At 36.1% G+C, this 24,658-nt stretch overlaps 2 long non-coding RNA genes across 3 annotated transcripts; one reads left to right on the top strand and one right to left on the bottom strand.

Moving 5' to 3' along the window:
• Nucleotides 1-16,382: 16,382 nt before the first annotated feature.
• On the top strand, nucleotides 16,383-20,067 carry LOC309491203. Of its 2 annotated transcripts, none has more exons than XR_014202967.1 (5): nucleotides 16,383-17,177; nucleotides 17,849-17,950; nucleotides 18,659-18,764; nucleotides 18,901-19,016; nucleotides 19,610-20,067. It is a non-coding gene; the product is annotated as an uncharacterized lncRNA (long non-coding RNA). The 2 variants fall into 2 exon arrangements; XR_014202968.1 differs by having other exon boundaries at nucleotides 16,892-17,177; nucleotides 18,901-19,000.
• Nucleotides 20,068-21,924: 1,857 nt separating this feature from the next.
• LOC309491221 lies at nucleotides 21,925-24,323 on the bottom strand. Its single transcript, XR_014202971.1, has 3 exons — nucleotides 23,824-24,323; nucleotides 23,051-23,152; nucleotides 21,925-22,436 (listed from the first exon to the last, which is right to left on the bottom strand). It is a non-coding gene; the product is annotated as an uncharacterized lncRNA (long non-coding RNA).
• Nucleotides 24,324-24,658: the final 335 nt, after the last annotated feature.

Genomic DNA, 24,658 nt, shown 5'->3' with positions numbered 1-24,658 from the left:
TATAGGCCTTAGTGGTCCCTAGTACTGTATCTGAAATATCTTTCCAAAAATTCAGCCTCGGTGCAGAATTATAGCCACTACAAGCCAGTCCCAGAATGAGCTTCCTTCAGACAGGCCGTTTCGGTGTCTGTAGCTTTAAATACTAATGAGGAGGAGAAAGGCGGCGCAAGGTGGAGGGTGGGTGTGGCCTTGACCATCTTGCGCAACGGTAACGTGGCGTGCATGTTTACGTTGGATATAGCAATGGCACGAAGACACGCAGTCTTTCAAGCATTTCAGTTTGACCCAGAATCTGACCCAGATGGAGAAGCAACGGATGAAGAAGTTGAAACTCAGCGGCTCCAGCAGGACGTTTCCAAATGGTTAGTTTAAAATATTATGTCTGGATACGGTACTTTATTCGGATGGTTTACAGTTATTATCATGTAGCTAACGCTAACCTACTGTTGCCTTTTCATGAGAGATCTGTAACGTCTGTATTTATCTTATTACAATTACATCAAGCTCTGCGATCTTGAAATGCGGATATCGCGCGTGCCATATAACCAACAGGAAAACGGTTATCCAAATAACAAAGACGTGTACAACACTCGCGTTACAGTGTGTGTATTCACACACATAAACTGCATAGCTAATGTTAGCTAATGTTACAGCCACATTCTACGTGTAAAATCTAGGTAACCATAAATAGTAAAGCAACACACATATATATCATTAGTTGACTTACTTGTCCGAGGTGTGTAGCTGAGCCAAAGAGAGTGATCCAGACTTTAGTTTCAGACGTTCAGCAAGCCCAGCTCTGTATTGACCCTTCGGTGTTCATTTGTACATCCAATTATTGAGCAACTGTTATGCTTCGCTCGCTCAAAAGCCATGATATCTCTCGTGGACAAACTAAAATCGCGCGCGCGCGTTCCTACTTCCTAGCGGCTAGCGCATTTTCTCATGGGCGGAAAATATTCTATGGGCGGGCAAAGCAGAGACAGGGGAGGTAACATTTCCTCCTTATGACGTCATAAGGAGGAGATTCAAGATCAGCGCGTATGAGCCTCCATTTTCTCAAAGGCAGAGAAAGATAGCAAAAGCTCGATTTACACAGATTGAAATTTTTTAGAAACTTGGGGACCATATACAGGCTAGGGGAACTCATATTAATGTTAAAAAACCTCAGAAAGTGAAAATTTCATGTCATGGGACCTTTAAATGGGGAAACATCAAATTCCCCTTAGCCACCAAGCTTACCATTAAATTCCATATTTGAAATCACCAATGAAATCTAACAACGACTACATCATAATTGTGGTTTCTGTGTGCAGTGCATGTCTCAGAAACCTGAATGTTTCTATAGCAACCAGAGCTTCTAACGGCAGCTGCAGTGACACGATGACGGTTTTAGAAGGCGGGACTTATTCCGCCATATTGTGTGCACTTTCTCCCATTCATAGTAATACGAGTGCACCGTCTTTAAAATCTTTGGTACAACACCATGAAATAATTAATGAATGAAACCCATTGTGAGGACACAGGTGTTTTATCTCTTAACACACTGTATGATGTGTATAAGGTAAATATCCCAGTTCTGGTAATCTCAATTAACACTGAAAAAAAGTCCAGTAAAAAAAGTAATTAACATTACCCACCTCACTTTGCAAGTACTTCTCTAAGTGGAGGTTTAGTATACTGTGACATGCCATTCTTTCAATGGAGGCAGCCAAGTATATTTCATCAAACAGCGACGTAATTAATTTCAGCTACTGCAGTGCGACAGTCAAATGAAATAAATTTCTCCTCCTATTATCAAGGGGCACATCCAGCCACCGAGCTGCAGACATGGGCGCTCTGCATCGATGATGAGAGAGACTAAGTGTTTTTGCTTTTACTAATTACATCTAGCATATGTTGTACAGAAGCAGGGAGGAGACCGACTGAGGACTGAACATCACATAATTGTATAGTCACAGGGTTTCTTATTTGTTAAATAAATATATACTTATTTTTTACAAAGTCCCAGGTTGCTTTTCATTTGGCAAACTATAATGAGAATTCCAGCGATTAACATTTAATATTTAGTTTCCTGCATATGAAATGGATTCATAACACCCATTCACTCCTGGGAATGCAAACAAATTTAATTACACCTCTTTGCGTTGACACATTTTCTCTTCCTTTCAAATGCCGCATGCTTAAATTGCAGGGAGAATAATGATGCACAGAAGTAACGCTCATCTTAAACAGCCGTGAACACTTTGATCATCCATATAAAAGACAGAGAAAAAGGACAGTGTAAAAGTACCACCATCTTGACCTCCACCACAGAATAAGAGCACGGAGTCAAAACACTGTGCTATTCTCAGCTTTAATGGATGCTGTGTCCTAGGAAATGGTGACTTGAAAGTCAGAAATCATTCAGGATTCTGCTTTGAAGCAACTGTAGTTTGATTGTCTACCTCATAATCTTGCTTCCTTTCCTTTCTGTTAAAGTTTAAGTTTCCTTTCACTCTGAAAACTTTTTACTTAAGTCAGGCTTTATCAGCTCGTCCCCTTGGAATTATATGGTTCTATCTGACATTTTTGTCAAAATTTTGTATTCTTATTCTGTGACCACTTCTTTACATTATGTGATGTTGTTTGTTAAGTTGTGTACATTTTGGAACTTTTTATTTAGAAAATAAAAAGGTTCTTTCTACACAGTCGAATGGAATGCAAAAACTTTAAAGATCAATATCTCAAAACTGCTCAGAACGCAGACAGAACCTTATAATTCCAAGGGGACGAGCTGTCTGTGCATATACACTATTGTAAATATCAGCACTGCTCAGGGTTAACGTCTTAACAGTAGAGGATCATTCTACACAGAAATACTGTATGGCATGTGTATTACATGCTTTAAGCATATCATTGTCCTGTTTAATGACTCGTGGACTGAAGATGACAAATATGTAATGTATTTGGATGGATGGATTGATGGATGGACTGTCCGACTGTGTCCTGTATTCACAGTCAAACTCAAACAATCAATAATAACACAGCCTAATAATCATTCATTGGAGACTTTAGAAACAAAATGTTCAATTTTATCCTGAACATTTTATCCTTGCATCTGTTCAGGTTGTCATTGCCATGATCAACACAACAAATTAAATAGTTTATGGCCTGAGGCCTATAAAACAAGTTTACTACTAAATAAGCCAGGCTTTCTTCAGCTAGTCCAACTTCTTGTCATTTGATTTGGTTTCATAAAGCACATTTAACCTAGCTCAAGCTCAGTCACTCTGGGAACTTATGCAGGGAAACCAACCTGGCCCAGGGCAGGCTAATACTCAGAGGAACTCACAGAGCAACAACTCAGGCTTATCCTAACACTGACCGATAAGAACACAATGATAGTACAACTGATTCTCTTATATACCGTTATTTGACTTTATTAATACCAGGTGTAAACAGGACCTTAGTCTGGGACTAGGCATTGTCTGTGGAACCTTGTCTGTCCTGCCTTATGAAATCAGAATGTTATGGATGCATCAAACCAATGTAATAAATGAACATGAAGGTTTATTAGTATATGAAGACTTAAGATGGCCTCTTTCTTAATGGCCTCTAAGTCTGTCTAACGTTTTTCTTTAATATTAACGTTTTTATCAGGCTCCTATGTATAGGTTTCTATAAGTACTGGCATTTCTGAATGGGCTGAGGCTGGGATTTAGTGAGTTTGAAGTGAAAGTATCTGATGAACGTATACAATGTGCGGAGAACATTCACTCAATATTATTATCTCATTTTTGACAGAGGTGGCTTTTAGAGACTTTTGCATCGGAGATCTTCATATTTATATATTAGTAATATATATATTTCAGTAATATCTGGATATATTTGTATACACATATTAAAGTGTTCAAATTATGCTCATGTACAAGTTCAGAATTAAATTTTTTCAGCTTTTTCCAAGCATCTTGGAGACATTCCCGCAGTTCTTCTGGATTTAGTTTGTCTCCGTTTTTTCTGTTTCTTCATGTAATCACAGACGGACTCGATGATGGTGAGATCAGATCATCCTGGCTGTTGTCAGATTCCTTGTGCATACCCAAATCTCACTGGATTATTACAATTAATGGCAAAAAGAATGTTTGGAAATGTAAACTGATATTTCCTACTGACACATACAGCAAAAAAATATAAATAACTGACTTAACCTTGGGGGGGTGCATTAACATGCCTAAGACTTTTGCACAGTAAGCTTTTCCATTGATACTCTTCTCTCAACCTCTCTCTTCTCTCACAGCAAGTCATTTCACAATCAAAAACTGTGGCCCACCAAGTGTGGTTGTATAATAAACCACACACAAACTGGTAGGTACAGAAATTGAAAAATAAATGTTCCATTTTTATTCAAATCATGCTGATGTTGTGACCTGTACATGTGCTCATTGTGAGGAACAGATTATTATCTGAATATTCAAACAGAAAGTCTCTGTAAAGACACTAATTACTAGGGCTGGGACGATACACCTATCTCCCGATTCGATACTATCACAATACTTGGGTGCCGATACGATATGTATGTAAGAATTGCGATTCTACAAGTATTGCGATTTGATATTGCAATATATTTAAATTTATTTATTATTCAATATTTAACTCTAGACAATTGGGAAAAGTTAAATCATACAGTTATACAGACTGTACATGATGTATAAGATGAGTCATAAAAACAAATCATCACATCTTTCCGCCTTTTATTTCAGAAGCATAATACAATACTACATTCTCTTGAATAAATGATTCAATAACAAATACATTTTTTAACAGTCACTTGTCGCCACTTAGTGGCGAAAGAATGTAATCGGTAAATGAATTATTTTAAGCACCAAGTTTCTATCAAAAGCTGATTTTGATCGCTATTGTAGACATCAGTGTTTATATTTTAACTTGAATCTTATCCAAGTACTTCTATGATCATTTTAACTATTGCATCACAGAAATAATGATACTATGAGGTTGAAAAGACAACTCTCTCCGGGTCAGCGGCAGCGCCAACACAGCTTTGAATGTTGCGATATGATTTTGTCAAAGTTTTATAGACAGACGCATTGAAAGATCGCGTGGGTGTTTGAATCGAGATCACAGTCTTTTAAAGATGAATTGTGCAGCTTTACTGTCTTATCTCTCTCTCTCAGCATATGAGTAGCGCGAGGGCTTTTCAATGCATTCAGTCTCACGTCTCTTCCACGCGTCCACTTGGGATATTACGACACTTAAAGGGATACTTCAGGATTTAGCATTAAGCTTTGTATTAGTAGAAAACCTGTAGTATTTTCGAATTACCGTGCTTTCCACCCTCATATCCCCCTGAGATGAGAGATTTATGCATTTTTTGTCTGGAAAAAATCCTCCAATGACGCAAAAATCGTGATTTTGCGTCATCGGAGGATTTTCTGGCCAGAGGCTAAAGACTACAGCCAGTAGGAGGAGCTGTCCCGCATGTTTTCAACCCGCCCATAGGAGGTGGGATCTCACTCACAGAATGTACACAGTATCAGCCGTCTTTCTTTGGAAGCTAAGCTAGCAGGCTCTTGTTCTGTGGAGAAAGCTGAGTAGTAGCGGTTACCATACTCTTTTTCCCGGACATGTCCGGCCGTCGAGATCGTCCAAAATGTCCGGGATTCGGCTTTTGCTTTCTGCTGTCGCCATTCAGTGTTTACATGCACACCTTTTGTTTCAATCTAACTGAATTCATTCCGATTGGTGAATCTGAATGAAGTGTTTACATGAACGCTAAACAAGTAATCGGTCGATGTGGGTTTTAACATTGCTAAGAAAATCCCCGCTCCTCCGTGAGAGATAGGAGACCGGCGCGTCTCAGTAATGACGCCATCGGCCTCGCGCCGTTCTCCCGTGCCCTTAGCCTCGTCCTGCTCGCCACAGTAAACATGATGAATGGCGACTGTAGAACGCAAAAGCCGAATCCCGGACATTTTGGGCGATCTCGATATCCCGGGCAAACTCGTCACGGAGACTCACTAGTAGCATAACCTTGTTGTTTTCAACTGCGCTCTCTTACCGGGAGGCGTGGCCTCGTAGAGCAGCGAAGCAAGTGCATTCTGGGAGTTGTTGTCTTTCATCCACATAAGCCAAAAATACATTTTCTGTCTTTTCTCAGTCTAGAAAACTCCAAATTAAAAATTTTCTTCACATTTCTTCTACATAAATGGCCTATTTTAAATACACATTCATCTTTCCAGAGGTGAAGTATCCCTTTAAACATACAGTATGGAATTTTTCGCCACTAGGGGTCACTAACCTATTTACAATAACAAAGGCGTAGTTTGATGACGCAACATTTGCTAAGAATTATGGATCTTGTCGTCAACGTCAAGCCGACCGATCTAATCTATGGATCTAATAATGTTTATGGATGACTGAATACATCGATTCTTTTATCATGACTGTGATATGAAGCAGTTCGGGATTGCAAAGAGACAGCTATCAGCTATCATATAAGGAATATGGACATTTCATTCTACCGAACTAACGTTACACGCGAGTGCAGAATTACTACTCACAGTCACAGGTCAGTTTATTAGACAAATTAAACTTGTGAGGTAACGCAGCGTTGTTTCACTTGGTCTAACATTACACTATCACACTAAACTGCATTTTAATGTGTTGAAATGTATGTGTTAGTTTGTCTGTATGAGACTAGCAGTAAGCTAGATCAACATTAGAATAACATACAGATCATATTCTAACATTTCATCATGTTGAGCTATATAACATTGATTAGTTTTATGTAAATGTGCTCACCTGTTTAATAAAGTACATGTAGAAGCGGTCGAAGTCTCGGACGTGGAGCTCTCGTTTATATACTGTCTATGGGAGCTCTAGGCATCTCGAAAACACCGCGCTGATATTGATTCTCGTTTTAGTTCTCCTTTTGTATCCAAAGTCTGCTTGCCATGGTCCATAATGTTTGAACGAAACAACAATGTGCAAATAGACATTGCGAACTACCGTCAGTCGCTTTGGTTACTATCAGAGGGCTCTGGTTCATAGCTCTGGTTGCCATGGCAGTACGAGCGGAAACCAGGGACAATGCGGATATGACGCCATTGACGGCGACAAAACGGAAATAAAGAAACGGGACGTTTCTCGAATTAAATTACAAATTTCTCCTGGTTTGAAAGTTGTTGGAAACAGTCGGGATAATGTAAGTACACAACTAAAAAAAATATATAACATAGATATAATGATTTTTGCTATTTTTAAAGCAAAACATTTACATATTGTGGCTTTAACACTCATAGATAACAACACATTTCATCCTCTGTTGAAACGAAAGTGGCTAACTTCTGTCAACCTCATCTACAAGCAAGGACAAAAATAAAGCAATTGAATTTGAATAAATCGATTCTGGAATAAAAAAATAAACAATTTTAGAATCGTAAAAAATAAAAGAAGAGGAATCGCGATAGCTAGGTGAATCGATTTGTTTCTCCCAGCCCTACTAATTACCTATAAGGAACAGGCTGCTCCACCTAGTGACAAGCCGAGGGGCCCATGCAGTGCTGGGCTGGGCTGGGCAAAAAAAAAAAAAAAAAAAAAAAAAAAGGTCAACCATGTTCTAACTCTGCAGTAGCTACCCTCCACAAACTACTCCGTAATTGACTTTCTTCATTTAGTTAATACGAGTAATGCTAAAGATTTAATTTGAAACTGTATACTGCCCAGGTTCAAGGTCCCAGCTGATTATTTGCGGGGTTGTGTTCTCCCAAAGGACAAGTGCATCTACAAGCTCTGGTGCTTCATTTCAAAAGATTGAAAGAAAGAATAAATAAAGCACGAATATCTAAGTGAATACGCAATTTATTATTTTATTGATTCTTCCAAGTACCACGCACAGTGAAATTCCACAATGGGTTGCTACCATTATGGTAATTGCAAAAGAATGATCTATTATTTTTCTTAATTTAAAAGGCTACAATTTCTTATAACAACAAGGATAGAATGATAGCTAATTACTTCCCTGATTAAATGGAGACCTTGGGCCCCCCATTCCTTTTTTTCTATCTAATACTAATAATATATCTCTTTCCCTACCAGCATTTTATTTTAATTTTTTTTTGCCAGCGCCAACATATTAGGTTATTTTCTACAATAATCTACCATAAATCTCAACAGAATTGTTTGAGATGTTTTGGAAAATCCAGCAATAGGCTAATTAGTTATTTTTACCTATGTATAATTGAAGTATTCTTCACAATAAAAAGTAGCAGGTGTAACTGTAAGGAGCTGTTAAATGAACCCTCAAAATGAGCTAACCTAAAGTAGTCAATTTCATTCAAACATGATACTTATATTTTTGACTTAAATAAAACCAGATAATTTAGCTTTTGGTTTTAAATGGTTTAAATTTAGTTAAAATTATTATTTTATTTTTTTTATTTTTTTTACATTTTCTGAGCATCATAAGATCTAAATGACTAATTTTAAATGAAAAGCATGATTTAATTTCACCGAATCAACTTGCCTTTACACCAACAAACAGAATTTAATGGGTTAGATCAAGGCTGTTGGTGAGGACAGTCAAGGCAGATAAAAAATAAATGAAATGGTTAGAACATTTATTTGTTAGGTAAAATACTGGACAGCTGTGCTGCATTAATGCTGTGTCATGTGACAACACTGTAGGATACTACTCTGAAACATTAGCTGCGTCCCAATTCGCCTACTTATACTACGCCCTAAAAGTATGTACTCTTTTTGTGAAGAAAAAGTACATACTTTTGAGTGTGTAGCAAAAGAGTAGGCAAGCTTTGGGACATACTACTTCGTCATCTTTAACGGACAGATCTGTCGCGTGCGTCCTGTCACCGTCAACTGCCCTGTCAATCATCTTGTCACAGTTAAAATCCTCCATTCAATGTAATTTAAGTTCTTATCGTTTCGGATAGAAATGTAGTTGCACGTTGATCTGCCAGTCGTGGGTTTTTCATGCGGAGACTATCCTCATGTGTTTGCAATTTGAATATAATGATGCATTTAAAAGTTAATGGCTAAACGTATCTTTACAAAAGTTCGCAATGCCGCTGCAGATGCAATATAATGTGGACAACATTGAAAAAATAAATTTTCGTCAGGTTAGATAGCCTACTGATAATCACTCAAACCCCTTTATCTAAACCTCTCTACATAACCGCCAGACTCACGCGTTCTCAATGTCTGTAATTTTTTTTAACACTTTTCACTCGTGTTTGTAGTTCTAAACGAATCCTCGTCCAACGCGCGATAGGTTGTGGCCAATATTAGCCGTTATAGTGCGCATCGATCTGCACTTCGGATTCTGACCGGAAATAGTAGACCATCCGGGTATCTTTGGAACACTCATTTCAACATACTACGATTTGGGACGTACTAATTCTATTTTCGAATACTATTTAGGACGGATAGTATGCGAATTGGGACGCACCGATTGTTTGTTGCATATTGCACACTATTCTTAAAAAAAGAAAATAGTAGGCAAGTATGCACTGGGATGCTGATTTCACGCAGCCGCCATTTTGAAATCGAAAGTGAGGCTCCGGTGGGAAGAACCCCGGAAGTAAAGATAAACAACAATGCCTTGGACTACCAACCTGAAGCTGCTGCCGCGATTTACACTATTGGATGTTAATATCCAATATAGGATATGAATATAGTTAATTCCTGCTTCTTTTTTAACTTTCTGAATTATAAATATAAAAAAAAATATTTTATTTATAAATGAATTTCACTGTATATAGTCTAAAGTATGAAAGAAATGTATGTACAGTTTTAGAATTGACACATCATCATTAAACACAACAATACGCCATCGCATTCACGACTCTCCTGTGATTAAAGACGACACTTCCGGTTTTCTTCCCACCGGAGCCTCGCTTTCGATTTCAAAATAACAGCTGCGTGAAATCAGCATATAGCAGTAAGTCCAAGCACAGCCTCTTGCTTGTTTTTGCTTCGTCTTCGCCTGTTTTTGGATCCAGAGATTGTGTACTATTTCAGAAGATGTGTTATAGCGCCCTCTACCATAAAACAGTGTAAATATGAATAGCCAGAAAAACTGGTGGGAAGCGTTGTGTCATAAATGACGAAAAATCTTAATTATGGGGAAAGAGTTATGGATCTTTGAGGGTTCATACTGAACTACTATCTGTGTAAAGCGTACAGTGCTTTTATGAAGTATTACTCATTAAATGTATCATTGGTGAGTAATGATGGAGCTGTAGGACACAGCTTTGCCAAGAAGCATCCAATTTAATTATGAGTCTTACAGCATTTTTGTAAGATGTAGTGCAACAGAACAAACAACTTAGTGAAGAGCAAAAAAGTATTTGTGTAATAGAAATGCATTTTGATTTTACAAATGTATTCTGCTTTGAATTCACAGAGGCTTCATTTTTAGATTAGAAGCTACCCGAATAACAGATGCTTATATTTCTTTTAACATTTCACAGTTGTATGACCCCTTCTATTATAGATGATCACTGCAGATGAACAAAATTACTTTCAATGGCAATGTTCAATGCTAAAATAGTAGTAAAGTAGATTAAATAATCCAGTATATTTCTCTATGAAAAAAATGTTTCTTGTTGTATAGAATGACTTTATAAAAATAAAATTCATGTCAAATTGTGCTGCCATGTTGTGATTCAGAATTCATGTTTGATAAATGTAAATGTCTCTGACAGTACTTTCTGCTCCCAAGTACAACTCCATAACATCCCTGATGACATTACTATGCTTTTCTCCATTTTCCTCTGTTAAGTTGGCAGTCCTTGTGGCAGTGGTTCATGGGTAGTGATGAGTAGCTGCCTCTTCCCCAGGCACACTCGTACTGCCTGGAGCAAGTCTCTATGTAAACAAACAATTGACATGGCCGCCTTGCGTCTACCGCCACTGGGAATTCCCACTCACGCAGTACAGCCCAAGCAGGTAATTTCACTGCCTTACCTGCGACTTTTAAACAGATTTGTTTCAGACTTTCCTGGCGAAGCGAAAGAGAGAGAGAAAAGATGACTTCCCCCACGGACCTGTCAATGTGTATACATGAAATGCTTTTAAAAAAAGAAAAGAAAAAGATGGAGTACCCTATGTTTTTTTTATATATTTTTTATTATTATTATTTTGTTCTCATTCTTCCTCACTCTAGTGGGAGCTGGTGGGTAGATAATTCCAAGTGATATATGCCTGACATCCCACTAGCTGGCTGTCAGTGATAAAATTTTGGAGGTTTCAGACAGTCAAATGTGTAACACATGTAAGCTCATACCAGGATCACTGTCTGATTTGCGATTTTTCTCTGTCTGGAATCGCAACCATGAACATGTCTCGTTTTCCTGGCAGGCAAGCATGATACACAGCTTATTATATCGGTGGATGTGTACAAGAAAAATGTCAGTACTAATTCCTGGATCCTAGAAAAAACAAACAAAAAAAACATTTGTGTGGATCAGCTTAAAAGTCAGAATTGAAGATTTAATAATAACCAGTGTTGGGGAAAGTTACTTTTAAGTAATGCGTTACAATATTGTGTTACTCCCTAAAAAGATAACTAATTGCGTTGCTTAGTTACTTTAATGGAAGGTAATGTGTTACGTGACTTTTGCGTTACTTTTTTTTTCACCTGGACAGGGCTTGCTTGTTTGTTTAAAACAAAAGTTCTATTTTTGCCAAATGTTAAAGTCCAACTGAAATCAAAATGGACCGTATTTACTTTGTTAGCGCATATTACTAGTCTTGTGGTGAACAATTAATCCGTGCAAGTTAAAACACACAAAACATTTTTTTGGCTTCGTAATCTTTAATCAAAATCTGAAAATGCCCCTCCCCTCTGCATTGGAGGACCTTCCCTGATGACGTAGGTTTGAGGACTTAGGTTGGGAAACGCTTAACCACTCCCCTCAAATCGTTAGTCTGTAATGAGCGAGAGATGGAGAGGAGGAGCGCTAGAGTAAAACCCTGCCCTCTGTTCAATATTCCTTTTCACTGGGAAATACGTCACAGCACTGGAGAAAAGTCGTTTGCAACTTCCGGTTCACGCGGACTTTAAGGCCCCCTTCACATCAAAAGTATAAGGAACAAGCCTTAGGCTGAAATAAATGCAAATGCAAGTCATGTGCTTAGTGTGGTTCAATTGGATCATCGAAGGTCAGCAGACAAAGACATTGGCTAATAAAGTAAGATTAAATATATGAAGTGTATTTGTGTTAACATTTAATCATTGCAGGTTTGTGTAATTATTCTGAATTTGCATTTCACTGTTTTTGTTCATTTTGAGGAATACTGAATCTGTTTTCCTCTTACTCATCTCTGAAAGTGAGATGAGTAAATGCATGTTCACATTTAACTACAATAAGCATCATGTTTACGCAGAGCACACACAACGCCTATGCACCTCACTCCCGATTTCTCTCAACATGGGGACAGAAGAGAGGTGTCAGTCAACAAATGGGAAAACAAAGTAACTTGGTGTTACTTATTTGAAAAAGTAACTCAAATATTTTGTTCTAAATTTAAAAAAGGAATACTTTTACTAGTTACTTGAAAAAAAGTAATTAGATTGCAGAACTCTCGTTACTTGTAATGTGTTAACCCCAACACTGATAATAACCAATTACAAGGCATTCTGTCTTTACACTGCAAGTATAATAGTGTAATTTATTAAAATAACGTGTTTTCTGACATAATTATACTGTCAGAAAAAAAAAAAAATTGGAAAAATTGTACCATCACAACAGCTTGTCTCTGATGCAGTACTTTGTACTTTATCAACTTAAAAAGGTGCATTTTAGTAAAAGGTATTATTAAAGTACTATGAAATTGTATGGGTAAATAAGGTACAAATGTTTACTTATTTACTAACAATGGAAGAGTGCATGCAACAAAATGCTATTGATTACGATATTTAAATGCATATTGGTTGATCCGTCTCATTAATCATTCTCCTTTGCCTTTAAATTTGTATTGCAAATTTGTGTCACTGTGTCTACTAAATTAATAACCTAACCCAGAATGATTTGCATGAGAGACCAAAGTAAATGGTGTGAATCTCATGTGCAGTTGGCTCCATTTTAAAATGCTGTTCATGGATTTTGTTGAAAAGTAGAAGCAGTTTCCATGCTCGGTCAAAAAAAAAAAAAAAAATATATATATATATATATATATATATATATATATATATATATATATATATATATATATATATATATATATATATTAAGGGACAGCTTTGAACAACAGGATGAAGTTGTACAGAGTGTTCAAAACCAGTTATAATCTATCCATTAAAAAGTAGTGCAGCAATCATACACATACAGTAAGAGACATGGATGTGACAGCACTTTTACAAACAGGGTGAAATGTTTGATCTGAAACTATGGAAATGATCAGTGAAATTAGGTAATTAATGTATGTATATATTTTTGTATACATCTGGGATTACATGAAGAAACACGATCTCCCGGCAATTTGTACACATTTTACGAGTTGCCAAATTCATCTGAATTCGTACGAATTACCTACACCTGACCCCGCCCCTAAACGCATCACTGGGGTTTAGACAAATTGTACGAATTCATACGAATTATCCACCTTTTAATCACTCATACAAATTTGTACGAATTGTTCGTGAAATAGCGTTGAACGTGCCTTAGACTTTTGCAGAGTATATAAACATTTAAAAAAATATATGTTTGGAATTGTCACCCATCATTAAACCATTCTTGACATACATCCAACACAAAGAAGAACATACAATCCGTATGATTTTATACTTGTTACACTGATATGTAAATGTCATCATTCACAAAACAAATTTCCCTTTAGTTATTTGCCTACTACAGCAATCAGCTAACAGCTTCTGCTCTTCTTAAGCTTGGTCAAACCTTTGTTTAGAATCATATTCAGATATTTAATTTTCTTACATACTATATATCTACAATAAAAAAAATACAATAAAAATGTATATCTATTTTTTTTCTTTCTTTTTTTTTGCACAAAGCTCTAACTCAAAACAGCCTCCTTCCTGCCAATGTCATACATTTTGCTATTACTCAGAATCATATATTTGGGTTTATTTTCATCAAATGCACTTTTATCCATTTTTGTATGTCGTTGTGTCATGAGATTAAAAAATAAACACCATTTTACTGATGTCCTATGTACGCAAAGTAGTTTTAGGGTTGTGGTTATGGAATCAGCTTAAACATTTGTTCTCTTATAAACAATAAAAACAAAGCAGCAGCAAAATAAGAACAGAAGACAGAAAACATCCGTATGCTAATTTTGGTCAAGAGCTAGTAAACTGCTGAATAGATTTTGATGAATCTTTGAGCTCTCAGCATTTCGCTTTGTGTCCATTGTGAAAAAATACATTATATTCTCCTTGAAACAGCACCTCAATTCCAAAGGGGACATTTAGTGCTTAAAGGCCTGTGTAGGAGTTAGATTTTCCACACTGACATAGTCTTCTTTACCCTACCTGTACAACCCATTTTACCAGTCTTCAGTGAAGATGTATGTATTAACTTACATTGAGTGTTATGAAATGTATATATATATATATATATATATATATTTTTTTTTATACATTTTTTTTTTATTAATTATTCTACAGTACAACTAATTAAGCCACACATATTTTTGAAATTTGAGGAACATTGTTTAGAAAAAAAAATAAATAATTAAAAATAAATAAATAAGAGAATCACATTTAAATGAAAGGAAATCTCAAAAAACATCAGATCAATGTGAAGTACTGGGGCACTAATGCAATGCTTGTAGCCAGGGTGAAAAATTATTATTATTATCATCATCATCATCTCAAATGAAATTGGAGCTTTCACACTAGAGTCATATGTAAAAAGAAAATACATATGTGAAGCTCCAAATCTTTTTGGTCCACTTTAGTCTCAGTTCATTTTACACTCACACTGACATGTTTTTAGAACTCACTGGAGGATGCCCCCAAGATATTTTTGTAGTATTTTCAACAACAAAAATATTGTAAAACATGTATACAATCACAGAATACATCTCATGCACTCGAAGGCACAGTATAAAAGAAAATCAGAAGGAAAGTCTTGCACATCCAGCATTGCTCATTTCTGTGAATAAGGGCTGCATGATGTATATCACAAATGTACATCTGGTGATATGCATCTGCTAGTATCTGCTAGTACATAGCCACCTCTCGGACAGCACGTGATTCACAGCTCTTCCACAGCTTATATGGCTAAATACCAGGGCCGGCCCGAGGCATAAGCGAACTAAGCGGCTGCTTGGGGCCGCTCGCCACCAGGGGGCCCCCAATCGAGTTTTTTTTTTTTTTTTTTTTTACATATTAATTAACTTAAACAAGTGACATAAATGAATGAAAGGATTAATAATTCAAGACAAGAAAATTCTGATTTCATGATCAACATACCTGCCTACAACTGCTGCTGTGTCTGCCAGTGTTTGAGTGATGCGCATAACCTCGCGTGCATAGACAGTTCGTGCGCAAAGTCACGGTAATGTTAAGCCATGTCACAAACATTTGATTTGATCAATGATTTATCCTTTAAATGTAATGATATTCAGAACAGAACAAGAATAAAAAAAATAACTATAAACAAGGCAAAACGAAATAATTTAAAGCGAAAGTGAAAGTAAGCGGCGTTGCGCTCACGTATCTCTCTCATTAGAATCAAAATGTTTCAACATTTGCGATGGATTTGGATGGTAAACTATTCTTTATCATAGGCTTTGTACTTCACTCACGTTCCAATATCGACGGAAAAAATCATCCTCTTCACACACGCAAAAATGTGCTTGGAAACATCACAGTGGAAGATTACAAAGCTGGCATATATTTTGTGTGTGTGTGTGTGTGTGTGTGTGTGTGTGTGTGTGTGTGTGTGTGTGTGTATGTGTGTGTGTGTGTGTGTGAGGCGCGGGCGCGATCGAACAGTGGAAACATAAAAACATACTCCGTCATGTTCAGACAAGACATCATTCAAACTGCAAAGTGTTGCAAAACGTTGGAGGATATTTTGCAAATAATTTATTTAATATGTTTTGTGACAGTTTTTTTCAGAAGTTTCAAAGAGTTAGTAAAAGAGTAAAGAAAAAGTTAAAACTTTTTTAAGTATCTATTTTTTATTAAGTATTTATTTTTTATTTATACATAACCTCATTGTATTAATTTATAATGTAACATTATAGCATGACATTGTGTCAATAATCGTCAAGCACAGGTGACTCTGCGTGGTGGGAGGGGGCCCCCAAATCAAATTCTGCTCAGGGCCCTCAAAAGGCTCGGGCCGGCACTGCTAAATACACCAACCCTGTATCACATGAAATACGTTCTGAGGAAACTATTTTGCAAATCGCAATTACGTTACATGCCAACATATAAGCAGTGCTATTACGTTGGTCCTTAACCTAATATAAGCAGTGCTATTACGTTGGTCCTTAACCTAATATAGCCAATCTATTGCAGTGCTATATTACGTTTGTCCTGAACATAATAAATCCAAAGCAGGTTTCGTAGCATCTAATGCTGTTCATTTTGTTTTAATTATTTACTCCCTTTTTTCTCATTGGGCTACAAAATATTATCTATGCCAGGGCGAGTCAAATGGCGGCACCCAGATAATTTTTATCTGGCCCTTAAACTTGTTTTTGATGATTAAAACCCCTCGCAATCTGATATCAAAGTCCCCGCAAATGTTTAGCGCGTTCAGCGGTGATTTTAACAACGCACGCGATCATTCAGCGGTGAGTTTAACAACCGAGTCTCACGGCAGTTCGTGATATGGTCACGTAATTTAATCTATTGATTCGTGCCACGGACACGTTTATTTCGTTATTTTTTTTATTTTTTTTTAAACTAATGTATTTTCAATGGGAAGCGTCTTTCGTGATAACAGCATGATTCTTTGCAGCAGAGAAGCTGTTTAATCAACATTTATTCACGAGATCTTATGTATTTTTATGTATTTTTTTAATGTTATTATTTCGATCTTATTGCCGGGGAAGCTGGATTGCTTTGCTGTTTATTGATATTTTTAAAATTATATTTTATCAGTAGGAAATCGCGCTGAAGAAGTCTCGTTCCGAACACATCGCGATATTTGGCATCAGTTCACGTGTGTCAGATGTTGGTAAGTAAATAAATACCTAAATACGCTGTCCTATAATGTGTGATATCATGTCTTTTCTGTTTGTCGATATTAATCTGCCATTATATCTGCCATCTCCACGGAGACTTTGCGTTTCATTGCTTTCTAATTCAAAACAGGGTGATTAACACTGCCTGTCACGTGACGTGCTATAGGCCTAGATATTCATATCAGATTAAAAATAGTACAATTATTTCCAAAGTTGTATTTGTAGTAGAAGCACAGTAAAAACAACACTTACCATGCTTTTACCACAGTAACATTAGTTTTACTGTGATAAGTGTAGTAAAAAGACAGTAATCACAAAACTTACCATGCTTTTACAGTACCACACTATTTGTAGTTTTAATGTGGTACTTATTGTAAATGCACAGTAACCACAACACTTACCATGCTTTTACCACAGTAACCATAGTTTTACTGTGATTGGTTTAGTAAAGGACAGTAATCACAAAACTTACCATGCTTTTACCTCAGTATTGATTGATAGTTTTAAAGTGATATTTGTTGTAAATGCATATTAACCACAACACTTGCCATGTTTGTAAGGCTTTATAATGTAACATCCAATATTTGTAAGGTATATCAGTACTTTTTCCTTTAAATAATCCTATATATTATACATAATGATATTTTCTTTTCTCTTTTTTCAGCTGAAAAGACCAAAAGGGCCTTTCGGACTCAGTCAGCCCATTATTGTTGGAGGAGAAGTAAACGGAGGAGACGGACAGCTTCAAAGGCAAATATTCGCAATGGTATGTGTGTGTTGGTTTTAACCCTAAATCAAACATTTTATCAAGCATTTGTTGTTTCTTAAAACTTTTCTCACAAAACCCATAGCCCAATCAGTACAAACAGAGACTGAAAGTCTTGATATTTCACAAGATTTAACAAGTTGTCAAATTCGTATGATACTCGTACATATTTGTATACTCGTACACAATCCTGCAGCTTTTACTCTTAGTGCTGTCATTGGCTACTGCCTCAATTCCTGTACATATTTATCGCGATATTTGTAAATCAGTTGCGCCCCTTCTTGGAAAGTTGTCGGATGTCACACACACTGTCAGAAAGTTTATATTAATTGTAAATTGGACCCTGTCTGTTTATGTTCCAGTAATACATGATGTCTCTCCACACCTCATAACCTACCTCTGTTTGCAAGAGTGGAAAAGCTTATCTGACTTGTCACATGACATTAGATACTCGATTATTTTGTCATAATCAGATCAGTTACACTGCTGATAACTGTCCCGTTTGCATGTAAATCATTTTCATGATTATTGCTTGCTATTAAAGACATACTTTTATTCATAGAAATGCCCACATATCAGTGAACTTAATACATAAAAATGCTTTTAACATTTAATTATGCAACACTCTTTACAGAAAACATATCCTACAGTTATAAACTGACTATTTGCAAGTAATGTATTAAAATTACCTTCCTTTCTGTTTTGCAGGATTACTTAGTCCTTTTTTTTTTAAAGCTTTACCAATATCAAACTCAACCCTCACAAGAGCTACTAGTGAGTCGCAGCGAATCTTGCCGTGATCAGCCCTTCCCAGGTGAAGTTTCTTAATATATCAGTATTTACTCATCAAATGTTCTCTCCTGAATCATATGGTAAATTAACTTATTTATAACTGTCTTAATTTGTGTTTCAAGAACAATAGAGTAAGTCGAGACTTTCTTGTTTTACAGCCGAGAAGGAAGACCAGTCCTTATATCAACGCAAGCTAATCGAATAAGTCCTTTGTTTCGGGTGAGGAAGGAACATCTGGTGCCCAAAGACGACAGAAAAGTGCGTGAGTCCATTGGTATGTCTTGTATTGAAACAGTGCTGTAATATGTAGTACATAATTTGATGTTGACAATTTTACATTGTACAGGTTATCACTTGGTTTTTGACCAAGTGAAGCTCTTGAAACAATTGACAGAAGAGTATGTTGTCTGGAAAGAAATCAAGCATCCCTGGCAAAGGCTCAAAAGAGACCATGCCTTTCTAAAAAATCTTTTAAAATGTGTTGCTGTTGATATGGTTAAAACTGTTTTTGTTCAGTACTTAGCTTATATTATGTGCTGCAATATATATATATATATATATATATATATATATATATATATATATATATATATACTTCAATGTGTATATTATATAATGTACTGACTGCTGCTTTATAAATTTATGTAAGGAACAGGCAACTCTGGCCCTTTGCATTCTACTTTTTGAGGTTAGTTAAGAGTTAACCTCCAACCCTAATCAAGCACATCTGAAAATTTTAACCAAAGTCTTCAAGTTTACTTCTAGACAATAGGCAGTAAACCATCACTGCTTTAAATCATGCAGAACATAAGCTGACCCGACTGTCCATTAAACAACTTGGTTTCTGTTTTTTTGTTTTACTTTCAGACCAGGACTGGAGAACGCCTGACAATGGGATGTTGAGACTTCTTCTTCTGGTTGAGAAAAAGCTACACCACATCAGTGATCACATCTTCTGTTCTTCAACTGAACAAACTGTTTAGACGAGGAAGAAGAACACGATAGAGACATACAGGGAAGAACAAGAAACCAGTTTATCACAGCTAAACTGGTTTCTTGCTCTTCCCTGTATGTCTCTATTGTGTTCTTCTAATGAATCATTATTTTCCAACACAATATCAAATCTGTTTTCTGTAGGTGACTGAATATGATTATCTGGCACTCGTTTTGTGGCTTCAGCAGCTGTGAATGGATTCAAATGATGTTAATGTATTTTTGAAGACACATTTTTATTTATCTTGAATCTCATTTGTCTTTATGCTACTTTATCAACTGTATGCTTTGTTCTCCAATAAAGTGTTGTTTAATAAAGTATGGTGACTATTTTGTTTTGAAAGTTGTGTTTGGTACAGTAAATATAAATTTTTATTTGAGACATTTTCATTTCTTATTTCTTTAAAAATAACTACATATAATTAATAACTTATAAATAACTAAATATAATTAATTACCATGATTTTTTTACTTGGAACATAAAAATTTAGATCTGGTTAATGATATTTGGGACAACAATGCAACAAAAGTTGCACATACTTGCATGTATGCCAGTTTGCAGTGAAATAAAAGGAAGCTATGTGAATAACAAGAGGCTGCAGTGGGCTATCTTGCTATAAATACTTAAAGCTTAATTGATGATGATCCATGTTGATCATTCTAGTATACTCTATATAGTATACTCTATTTATCACTGATGTCAGGAATATAAGCAGCAAGAGGGGGTGAAAAGGAAATGTTGGCACTGTTTTTTTGTTGTTTTATTGAATGGTGCATTATCCTTGTGTAATAGTAATAGTATGTGTAGATCTGTGTAGATTAGCTTCCACCCCCAGGGGCCCAGCAATGGCCCCCAGAAGAGCAAACAAATGCACATTTCAAATGGCTGTAACTCAAAGTCTGGTTAGTGTATCAAAGAGAAAATTGGCTGGACAACTGCTTATACTATGTTTAATAAATAATGTTGGCCACAGTTTTCAGACATATATGGAAAGCTGGCATAAAGGTTATTTTTAAAGTGCTCACAGTAAAATATCAAATTTCAGCCTGTCCCTCATATATGTCATAAAGGTTTGCACAATGAACAAAATTAGATATCCAGTTGTCCATTAAATATATTATTTATTTAACATTTATTGTTTTATTACTAAACGTTTTAAACTACATTACCCACATATCTCTGTCATTCTATCAGTGGAACAGGAAGCATGGGCTGTGTAGTTCATTGAAATGTGCAGACATGCTTAGGGTTAGGGTTAGGATCTCGGTAAAGGAGTAATTTCTCACAACATAGAGACACTTTATAGTTAGCTTAATGTATAACTAACGTAATAATAACACCAAAACATACTTTGTAACATGAAGCGCCGTTTTATATGGGTTAAACGATTGTCCAATCACAGCGAGCTCTGCGAGAAGGTCACCGCCAATACAAACCCAGCTGAACAGATGCGTCACACTTACATGCCCATTTATGGTAAACGATGACAGATCTCTTCTGGTTCCGGCTGCAGGGATAGATACCTTAAATAAATTGTATTTAGGCTGTTAAACATGCATTCCTTCTAATTAAATTATAAAACTCATATTTAAAAACAAAAGACTCCTTTGTGTGGTTACCATCCAAAAACGAGTTCACATGATCAATGACACAAATTTGCATAGACTGATGCATAAATACATTTGAAAGAGAAACTTTTTTTCTAAGCAATGGCCTACAGCAGGGTAGTTTTGCAGTATTTTAATTAAAAATAATTACATGTACTAAAGTGCTTCTAACATTTACAGTGTATGTATAGTATATTAAAGGTATATCAATTATATTCAAATAAATGTAACAAAAGCACAATGAATGGACACCATTTTGAAAGCTTATTCCAATATTTAATGTCAAACTGTTTAAAGACAAATGTAGCGCCAAAACTACTGCACAACAGTATAAAAATCAGTTAATTAAATATCCAGATACAGGAGCAATCTATTATAGTGACACATACATTAACGTTAAAAAATTGCTATGATGAAGTTATATATTTACAAACCAAGAGATGAGGTTCAAGTTTGTTATGTGAACATACATTTGTTTCTTCGCTTTAAAGAACAAATAGGTAAAAACATAAGCACAACATTTTACATTCTCAACTTTCATTCTATATCCTTGTGATTATTGGTAGCTTTTATTGTAACTATGCAATGAATATGTCCTTTAGCAAAACACCTGATGAGCACTGACACTTTTTTGAAAAAGGCATTAGGCAGACATCAAGTACAGTTTATGAAGCTGAAAAGAGAAAACAAAACGCTTTAACAATATGGAAAAAGATAAATCACTATTTTCAATATTGGTTCTGCATATATCAAAGAGATCCTGAGGAGGAGTGGGACTCCACATGAAGACTTTCAGAAACTGAGACAGAGCAAAGGGTGCACCTCGCTGTACACATCCTACGCATGCCCAAACAACAACACCCAAAGACAGTTAGGAAGTGGACACCACCAGGAGGATGCAGGAGACAGGGAAGTCCAAGGAAGACATGGAGACATGTTTCACGAAGACCTGAAGAATGTCAGTGTCCCATGGGAAGATGTGAAGAACTTGGCCACGGATCGAATACGTTGGAGGACACTTGTTGCCCAATGTGCCCAGCACAGGACTTGATGATGATGTTGTGAGTTTATCCATAACTGTGGGATATGTTTTCTGTAAAGAGTGTTGCATAATTAAATGTTAAGTTCACTGATATGTGGGCATTTCTATGAATAAAAGTATGTCTTTAATAGCAAGCAATAATCATGAAAATGATTTACATGCAAACGGGACAGTTATCAGCAGTGTAACTGATCTGATTATGACAAAAAATCGAGTATCTAATGTCATGTGACAAGTCAGATAAGCTTTTCCACTCTTGCAAACAGAGGTAGGTTATGAGGTGTGGAGAGACATCATGTATTACTGGAACATAAACAGACAGGGTCCAATTTACAATTAATATAAACTTTCTGACAGTGTGTGTGACATCCGACAACTTTCCAAGAAGGGGCGCAACTGATTTACAAATATCGCGATAAATATGTACAGGAATTGAGGCAGTAGCCAATGACAGCACTAAGAGTAAAAGCTGCAGGATTGTGTACGAGTATACAAACATGTACGAGTATCATACGAATTTGACAACTTGTTCAATCTTGTGAAATATCAAGACTTTCAGTCTCTGTTTGTACTGATTGGGCTATGGGTTTTGTGAGAAAAGTTTTAAGAAACAACAAATGCTTGATAAAATGTTTGATTTAGGGTTAAAACCAACACACACATACCATTGCGAATATTTGCCTTTGAAGCTGTCCGTCTCCTCCGTTTACTTCTCCTCCAACAATAATGGGCTGACTGAGTCCGAAAGGCCCTTTTGGTCTTTTCAGCTGAAAAAAGAGAAAAGAAAATATCATTATGTATAATATATAGGATTATTTAAAGGAAAAAGTACTGATATACCTTACAAATATTGGATGTTACATTATAAAGCCTTACAAACATGGCAAGTGTTGTGGTTAATATGCATTTACAACAAATATCACTTTAAAACTATCAATCAATACTGAGGTAAAAGCATGGTAAGTTTTGTGATTACTGTCCTTTACTAAACCAATCACAGTAAAACTATGGTTACTGTGGTAAAAGCATGGTAAGTGTTGTGGTTACTGTGCATTTACAATAAGTACCACATTAAAACTACAAATAGTGTGGTACTGTAAAAGCATGGTAAGTTTTGTGATTACTGTCTTTTTACTACACTTATCACAGTAAAACTAATGTTACTGTGGTAAAAGCATGGTAAGTGTTGTTTTTACTGTGCTTCTACTACAAATACAACTTTGGAAATAATTGTACTATTTTTAATCTGATATGAATATCTAGGCCTATAGCACGTCACGTGACAGGCAGTGTTAATCACCCTGTTTTGAATTAGAAAGCAATGAAACGCAAAGTCTCCGTGGAGATGGCAGATATAATAGCAGATTAATATCGACAAACAGAAAAGACATGATATCACACATTATAGGACAGCGTATTTAGGTATTTATTTACTTACCAACATCTGACACACGTGAACTGATGCCAAATATCGCGATGTGTTCGGAACGAGACTTCTTCAGCGCGATTTCCTACTGATAAAATATAATTTTAAAAATATCAATAAACAGCAAAGCAATCCAGCTTCCCCGGCAATAAGATCGAAATAATAACATTAAAAAAATACATAAAAATACATAAGATCTCGTGAATAAATGTTGATTAAACAGCTTCTCTGCTGCAAAGAATCATGCTGTTATCACGAAAGACGCTTCCCATTGAAAATACATTAGTTTAAAAAAATAAAAAATAAATAACGAAATAAACGTGTCCGTGGCACGAATCAATAGATTAAATTACGTGACCATATCACGAACTGCCGTGAGACTCGGTTGTTAAACTCACCGCTGAATGATCGCGTGCGTTGTTAAAATCACCGCTGAACGCGCTAAACATTTGCGGGGACTTTGATATCAGATTGCGAGGGGTTTTAATCATCAAAAACAAGTTTAAGGGCCAGATAAAAATGATCTGGGTGCCGCCATTTGACTCGCCCTGGCATAGATAATATTTTGTAGCCCAATGAGAAAAAAGGGAGTAAATAATTAAAACAAAATGAACAGCATTAGATGCTACGAAACCTGCTTTGGATTTATTATGTTCAGGACAAACGTAATATAGCACTGCAATAGATTGGCTATATTAGGTTAAGGACCAACGTAATAGCACTGCTTATATGTTGGCATGTAACGTAATTGCGATTTGCAAAATAGTTTCCTCAGAACGTATTTCATGTGATACAGGGTTGAAATACACACAAAATTATGTCAAAATGCCCGTCTTGGTGAGCATTC

This window comes from Leuciscus leuciscus, assembly GCF_965113295.1.
Source record: "Leuciscus leuciscus genome assembly, chromosome: 2".
NCBI lineage: Eukaryota > Metazoa > Chordata > Actinopteri > Cypriniformes > Leuciscidae > Leuciscus > Leuciscus leuciscus.
Note: the sequence above shows the minus strand (reverse complement) of the source record. Positions and strands in the feature narration are given on the sequence as shown.